At 47.2% G+C, this 8,503-nt stretch overlaps 1 long non-coding RNA gene across 1 annotated transcript; it reads right to left on the bottom strand.

Annotated features, from left to right (window-relative positions):
- Nucleotides 1-479: 479 nt before the first annotated feature.
- On the bottom strand, nucleotides 480-8,123 carry LOC112622054. Its single transcript, XR_003118924.1, has 3 exons — nucleotides 7,973-8,123; nucleotides 4,234-4,366; nucleotides 480-1,507 (listed from the first exon to the last, which is right to left on the bottom strand). It is a non-coding gene; the product is annotated as an uncharacterized LOC112622054 (long non-coding RNA).
- Nucleotides 8,124-8,503: the final 380 nt, after the last annotated feature.

Here is an 8,503-nt window from a genome sequence, read left to right as displayed (position 1 = left end):
TGTCATCTCCCCTCTCTGTCTGTGAGAGGCAACCTGAGGACCACAGAGCTGTGTCAGCTGTGGGTTTTATCCCCCTCCTGACTCCCTGGCTCTGCAGCCATAAGCAGGCCAGCAGAGCTGTGTCAGCTGTGGGTTTTATTCCCCTCCTGACTCCCTGGGTCTGCAGCTCTGCAGTCACAAGCAGGCCAGCAAGTGTCTTCACTGTAATTACCCCTGAGAAGTCACGGGTCTCAGCCCATGGCAGGACAGACACCACTGAGAGCCACAGGGATCCACCTCTTAGCTGAGCGGCCAGGATAATAATTCAAGAAGTGAATTCAAAAAGCGTTAAGTTCATAATAGGATAAAAACGTAAGCCTGTGGCAGCAGGAAAATGTGCGGAGAGAATGGGGTGTAGTTACTGCTCTTAGCACATGGTGGGCATCACGGAGCTTGTAAATCTGATACAGAAAAAAAAAAAAATCTGATACAAATACTAATCAGTATGTCTCACCCTTTAAATTTACTGACCATGTATTCAGTAAGCACCCAGTGTGTGCCAAGAACCATGCGGGAAGTGGAGGAAAGCAATGAAAGACACCACAAGGATCCCTGGGGAGCCTGCAGTCCAAAGAGGAGACAGGCACGCCACCCAACAATGACCGGCGATGGAGGGCTTCCCAGAGGAGGTGACTGTGAGCTGGGATTGAAGGATGAATAGGAGTTTCTGTAAGGAAAGTGGTGTGTTCAGAAAACAATTCACACAACAATACCCCTTCGAGTGTGTGCAAACAGGCAGGAGGTCTCTCCAGCCCAGTCCAGGGATGCTGTGTACAGGCTCCATCAAAGTCTCTCCAGCCCGGCCTGGGAATGCTGTGTGCAGGATCCATTGATGTTGTCTCAGGAGTGGCCAAGCCCAGCTCCAGTCCTTCATATATTCTGACACACGGGGCAAACAGGGCCTTGCCCTCATACAGATGCCTCCTGAGGGCCAGATGAGGCTTTTCACTCCAGACCCCTTTTCCTCCATGGGCCTGGTGGGCACCAGGCTGCAGAAGCTTCTGTGCGGCAGTCTGTCAGCATCCATCTCCAACACGGGTGGAATGCAGCTCCTTGTCAGGCTGGATTGTCTGGGCCACCCAGTGTCAGGGCCTAGCAGCCTCCTCAGGGCTCTGCAGCCTCAGCACGTGCTGCCAAGTCTGGCCTCTGCCTCTGGTCATGCCCACTTCCCACATGAGAGTGTGCAGGTGCCACCCTGGGCTCTGGTGCCGTGGCCTCCAGCCACTCAAAATGCCCTGTGGAATGTGCTGTGTGGCTTTAGTGTGTCTTGGTGCTTTGGCAACATGAAGAGCTATACATTCTTTCTGTAGGAAGCACTTCATATGGGAGACAGAACTCTCTAGAACGGATGACGTACCTCTGAGAAATAGAGAAGACCTGATTCATGCAGACAACAGGTGTGACCGAAGTTGCCCCGTGCAGGAAAATGAACAAGGAAACTCCCAGCCAGTGGCAGTATTTGTACTTTCTGAGGTTTACCAAGAATAAAACCTGATACTGTTACTTCATAATACGGGTCTCTTTCAAAGACTCTGGTGCTCTAAAAACACATTACTGCATTTAAGTCTACAAGATTCTATTGGGTAGATACTGTCGTTGATAAATGTTTCTCAGTTTCCATCAGAAAACTGGGCTGTATGAGTTTTGGAGACTTGCCAAAAGTAACAATAAACCAAAAACACATCTTGCCTTCGTTACCAATATCCATGAGGAACTGCTGTGTTAGGCAATTTTAGTATATCGGAAAGTCCCTTGGGGCACTGTCCACCCCTCCCTGCCCCTGTGTGAGTGGCGTCCACTGAGCTGCCTTCTCTGCAGTGCTGACAGGGAGAGACCATGGAACCGAGCCTCTGTGTCCTGCACACCACACCAACCAGCCGCGACCCACTCCCTCGTTGGTGACCATGGAACTGAGCCTCCGTGTCCTGCACACCACACCAGTCAGCCACGACCCACTCCCTCGTCAGCGACCACGTAGATCGGACACCTGACTGCCCCACAGTGTTTTTAACCAGAATTCTATCTGGTGCCCTCTTCTCAGCTGAGGGTGCATTTTTGTCCTTGTCAGTTTTGTCTGTCTGAGACCCAAGATCTCTCTGGACCATGCGTCTCACCTGAGAGGCACAAACCTGGTGGTGGATTGGCAGAAAAGTGACACAGGTGAGCACCCCAATTGGAAAATCCGAAATCCAGAATGCTCCAAAATCAGAAATATTTTGAGCCTCAACATGACCCCACAAGTGAAAAACTCTACACAGTCCTCATGTGATGTGTCACAGTCAAAACACAGTCCGCACTTTGCTTCACGCACAAATTATTTAAAATGTTGTATAAAATGACCTTCGGGCTATGTGTATGAAACATAAATGAATTTCGTGTTTAGATTTGGGTCCTGTCTCAAGATATCTCATTATGTACATGCAAATATTCAAAAATCCAAAATTCAAAGCATTTCTGATCCCAAGCACTTCAGATAAGAGACCCTCAGCCTGTGCTGAAGTGGCTGCTGCTGCTCCTAAAAAAGCAGAACAGTTTCTCACAAGCGAAGCCTCAGGAGTGACGCTGGGACCCAGGGGAATGGGGAACGAACCTCAACTGGAAGCCCTCTGTGGCACTGAATCTAACCGCCCGCAAGTCCCAGCCTGAGCAATTTTCCCAGGCCTTCTGAAAGAAGGAAGGCTGCTCTTTCTGGCAAGTCAGGGGAGGACTGTTAACCTGGGGGCTGTAACTCAACAAAACATGGAGAGGACTTCTGTGCTGACCCCACAGCAGTGCTTCTCCAACAAGAATGTGCAAGAAACCACCTGGGTCTGCTTAAAATGCAGGTTCAGGCTCAGGAGAAACTAGCACCCTGGTGATGCTGAGGCCAACAGAGGCTGGAATCTCATCCCTGAATTCTCAATGTTTGCTTCCTTCAAATAAACTTAGTAGAACGATCATGCGTAATACCTGACTGTATTACTATTATGAAGACTGATGTGATATTATATTTTGTATCCTTTAAATGTGTTGGAAAACAGACAAAATGTCAGTTGTGATTGTGAAATGTATTATACTCTAGAATCGCTAGTCCCATTCACTAAAATGGTGGCACCCCAAAGACACGAGAAGGGTTAAAAGTGAGATACTCCTCACTCTTAGTTCTTGTATCTCTCTTTCCTGTTCCTTTATTTCATCTCATGTTTCTCTTCATGTGAAACCATGTGCAAGGTGTAGCTGCACCCCCACCCAGGCCGGTGGAGAGACCCCATCTTCTTTTGGGGGTTATCTGTGAAAGTCAGTGATGCCAGCTACAAACAATAGACTGGCATGTTTATTTGGAGTGGCTGCATCAAACGGAAACCGAGGTCCTGTCTCCAGGCAGCCAGCTGCTCCCATCTGTCTGTGCCCGTGGCACAGGTGGGGCCTTCCGTGGGCTGCAACCAGCACCAACCAGTACATCTGGTTGACCACAGTGGGCAAAAGTAAAACTTCATGCCAATAAATGACCAAATCAAAATAGAATTTCTTTTTCTGGCTGATGGCTGCCACACAAAGACCTATCTTCAGAATTGGCTGAGTCAAGCACCCAGACTGCCCTTGTCCAGCCCCTGCAAAGGGAGGTAGGATGGAGCTATCTGGCACGGACCACGTGCACTGGCCAGTGTGGCCTTTCTACCTCCCAAAGGCCAGTACAGTAAAAACAGCATTCCAGTTTCCGGCTCGCGCTAAGGAGTCAGTTTGCAGCTTCTGCTGGAGGACTTGCCACTATTCGAGATTCTGTAAGATATTCCAAGACATCTAACACATGGTTCCTGCCCTCAAAGAGCTTAGAATCTACTCGGGCACACACATTAAAACGCACACAGCTACATAAGGTTAAATGTAACTCCTGCTGGCTTACTCTGTTGAACAGGCCCTAACTGCTGAAAAATCCCGGCTGCAGTAGAAGGGAGTCCTGTCTGGGGTAACAGTAAGCTTCCTGTAAACTTATTCACAGCTGGGATCAGCTGAGCCTTGAAAAATAGACAAAATTTGACTCAGAAAGCACTTTTTCCTGGTGGAACACAGGCAGTGACTGAGAATATGAAGTGTGTCTGTACTAAGCACTTTTACACATATTTATCTCGCTTAACCCTCACTGCAGCACTACACAGAGCTATCATCCCCATGTTTTGAACGGGCAAACAGTTCTGAGAATTTGAATCACCTCACCAAGGGGACAGAGCTAATGGCAGAGTCACGCCGACTGGCTCCAGAGCCACCGCGGGCCCACAGTTGCTGTGCGACGCTCCGGCCCTTCTGCTGTTCCTGTGGTTCTGGGCTCTCTCGGGTCCAGGTCCAAGACCTAAAGAGAAATAAAACACCCTAAGCGATGTGGACCAGGCCCCACATGAGTATCACAAAACCAAAGAGGCTTCACAGTCCCCAGGAACCCTGCCCTGCTGCCGAAAACTGGCCACATAATTCCCTCCAATCTCATCATTAGTGGCCTGCTTGGTTAGCCACGGCCGAAAAGAGGAAATCTCAGGGAAACATTCATTTCCTCTGCCCTAAGCCCTGCAGCCATGATTGCTTTTATAAGCAAATTGTCAGCTTCATAAAAATGTTTAAAGCTTTTATTGTATTTTTCTGATACACAGTTATTGTTTAAAAAAATCTTTTAATTACAGAAAAAGCACAAAGAAGAAAATAAATCCCTAGGCAACTTGCCTGAACCATGTAGAGTCCATACTTGGCCCAGAGCCTTAGACCAATTGACAACTTTGAAGCTTCAGGTAAAAGATTAAGAAATCCCAAAGGGATAACGGCAAGAATGGCATCTGTGTCTCTGTTAGGGCCCAGGGCCAGTAAGAAGAGCATAAGATTCAAGTCGGATGGGTCACGGCACTGCAAGTCACCCGCCACGTCACCAAGGAACGCTTTACCCTGAGTTTCCAGTTTCTCCAATCTGGAGTAAAAAACCTGCCAGCCTTTTAGAATCGTTGTGAGGAGCAGAGACCGTTTACACCAAGCACCAAGCTCAGTGCCTGGCACACAGTCAGCAATGATGTTTATCGATCCAGCTTTCTCACAATGCTTTGGAAGCAGAATAATTTTTCGAGAATTTCCATGAGTCCTCAAAAGTTCTGAGTCCTAATGTGAATTTGCAAAAATGCAATGAATTCCTGGCACCTCCTCCCTGCCCTGGGGCCCAGGAAGCCTCCTTCTGAAAGCCCTCAGCTGCCCCAGGAAATCCTGGGGCATCTGGGCACCTTCGGACTGCACCCCAGTGAGTTCAGGCCGAGGATGACGCAGCCTGCAGATGGCAGGAGCCCATCAACCTTCCTGGAAGTGGAAGTCCTGATGGGAATCCCCACGCTGTCATCCATCCTCCTTATAGAAAGGGTCAGAGTTCATTACCCATTCCATGCCCTGTGGGTTCGCAGAAACCAGGGTCTTTACTTTGGGCTGGCATGATATCAAATCAGATTTGCACACTGGCTGACTAACCCAACAACTCTCCTTACCAGTTAAGTCTGACTTCCATCAACCAAATGGTAAAACATTAAAGTAAAAATAAATGCAGGTTCTATGGAAAAAATAATAAAAAATGGCCTTTGATGTTCCCGATACATTCTGACAGTCCTAGAGATTTAAAAAGCAGCATAAGGGATTATTTATTACATAAAAAGATCAAACAAATTGATAGAAAAATTTATTGATAAGAAATCCATTAATATGATTTAGATAAACATGAAAGAAAAATTGTAAATCTTAATGAGAAAATAGCCAGATTTGCTCATGGCCAAATGATGTAATTAAATAATTGTTTATTTCATTATGTTACAAAAATGTAATGATAAATTGTGGTGAAATGTATCCTTATATATTAGTGATACTGAAGCTGGTTCAATGCTGGGAGGAGAGATGTGGCAATGTGTATCAAGAAACAAAATTATGTTTATGTTCTTTGACCCAGTAATTAACATGGCATGAGGGAGAGGCATATATTGGTCATAGTGTCATTTACAGAAGAGAGGATTTTCAAAATAAATGCCCGATTAATTATTAAGCAACCTTTTACAATTATGGTTTTGAAGACTATGTAGCAACTTAGAAATTGCAGTTGGCATAATGAGTGAAAAGAAAAGCAGGATGTAAAAATCGTTCCTAGACTATGATTGCAACTTTGTAAAAAGTGCACATAGGAAAAAGAAGTACAAGAAAAATGGCAAATGATTGTGGTTGAGAAGATTAGGATTGAAAAGTTCACTTCCGAACTTTCTGTGACATGTTTTTTTCAATCTAGAATTTAAAACAAAAATTATGCTTTACAGCAAAGAACAAGAGTTTGGGTTTTCACTCCTGGAGGTGTTCGGAGGCCACTGCAGCCCACACCGTGCCCAGGTGGAGCTGCCACCTGTGCCTCTGCAGCCACTGTTCTGGGAGCTGCCCCAGACGCAGCTGTGCAGATACCAGACACTGCTCCTGGTTGAGGACCAAAATATGAACAAATGGACTCTTCAAGGACAGCGTGACAATATAAAGTAAATGTCACATAATGCAAACACTGCACCTAGGTAAAGCCACTTACAAAACTGATTCATTTTGATCTGTTTTAAATGTAAAGGTTTGTAATGTGGAATTACCATGCTGGATAATTGCCCACACACCACATTCTACTGAGTTGAATAACATTCCATGTATAATTCAGAGCTGTATCGAATTTCTTAAACACAACCTGTTTTTTCTCAAATTTATGTCACTCCATAAAAAGCAACTCTTTTCACAGTAACAATTATAAGTACAAAATATGAAAATATTTTCTGTACCTTTTCCCAAAATTTCACTAAATCTTGAAAACAGACCTTAAGAATATGTTTTCCATGCTTATATATCTCTCTTCTCCACCTCCTCTGCTGCAGCTCTTTTGGACTTGAAGGCCTTGGTTTTACTGGGATTAATAAAATATGTTTATATACATGATTTTTAAAGAGTAAAACAAGGCCGGGCCTGGTGGCTCATGCCTGTAATTCCAACACTGGGAGGCCAAGGCAGGAGGATCACTTGAGGGCAGGAGTTTGAAACCAGTCTTGGCAACATAGTGAGACCTCATCTCTACCAAAGGAAAAAAAAATGTTTTAATGAGCTGGGCATGGTGGTGCCTGTGGTCCTTGCTCCTTGAGAGGTGGAGGTGGGAGGATTGCTTGAGCCCAGGAGGTTGAGGCTGCAATGAGCTGTGATTGTACCACTGCACTCCCACCTGGGCAATGGAGCAAAACCCTGTGTCTATTTTTTCAAAAGGTAAAGCAAGACAAAACTATGACACCCCATCCTAATACGAGTCAAGTCCTGAGCCTCTGTAGAGGGAGCCCACCATGGCCATGCAAGACCTGGAGAATCAGCAGGTGCACAGGTGCTCACTGCAGCTCCCAGCTGCATCCTGGGAGCTTTGGGTCTTGGACGAATGAGGGCTAAGCCTGTAGAGTCAATTCTGTCAGCCAGAGACCGAAGCAAGGAACTGAAACCACCACCAAAGAACCCTGAGGAAACGGGCGCATCCTCACTCCTTGGGAAAATGTGGATAGTTAATGTGACCAGGCGGAATGGTGCAGCAGCCTCGCTTGTGTGAAACCCACGTTGTACTCATCCTGGGGGTGCCTAAAACTTCACAGCCTCAATTCCTCAATCGCTCTCAGATTCTTGGGAACCAGGGAGAGGGAAGGGTGGTGCTGACTGCCCGAGGCTCAGCCCTCCAGGCCCGCCCAGAGCACCAGGGCTGCCATTTCCCTCCTCCGAGCAGCCTTGCTTGACTCCACGTGGGCCAGGGTTTGAAAATTTGAGGTGCTGTCTCTCAAACTCAGGGCGTACAGGAGCCCTTGCCCCGCCGGCTGCTGTAAAAGTTTTGGCTAAAGGCTCTGAACTGAACGTCCTTCCCGCGTCCCCTCAGAGACTCCAGAGGCACACTCACCCCCAGAGTGAAGCTGCAGACAGAACCCAGGACCTTCTCTGCACTCACACCGGAGAGGAGCATGGACGGGAGGCTGAGTCTGAAGCATCCTTTCCTAAAAAGCAGGCGCTCCTCCCAGCCTCCGCACCGAGGCCCTGCCCGAGTCGCTGCCGCTCTTCCCTCAGACCCATCAGCAGGAAGTCGGCTGTTTTAAAGAGTTTTAAATCCGCAGTAAATCACAGTTCCTAAAGCTGTAGCACTGATTGCAGCGAACCCTCCAGACCGGGCAGCACGCGCGCCCCTCAGGAGCAGCAGCCGCTGAGACTGTGATTCTCCTGCAGCTGTGAGGAAACAGAAGTCCAGTGTTTATCCAGATGCATCATTTGCAACGATTCACTCATGTGAATTAATAACAAGGAAAGCACACACAGATGGATGGGGGAAGCCTGAGCTTCGCCCCACATGGCGTGCCCCTGCTGTGTGATCTCAGGCCAGCCCTTTGGACTCTCTGGGCCTCAGCAATTCACGCTTTCTTTTTTTTTTTTTTCTTTA

This window comes from Theropithecus gelada, chromosome 4 (genome assembly GCF_003255815.1).
Source record: "Theropithecus gelada isolate Dixy chromosome 4, Tgel_1.0, whole genome shotgun sequence".
Lineage (NCBI taxonomy): Eukaryota > Metazoa > Chordata > Mammalia > Primates > Cercopithecidae > Theropithecus > Theropithecus gelada.
Note: the sequence above shows the minus strand (reverse complement) of the source record. Positions and strands in the feature narration are given on the sequence as shown.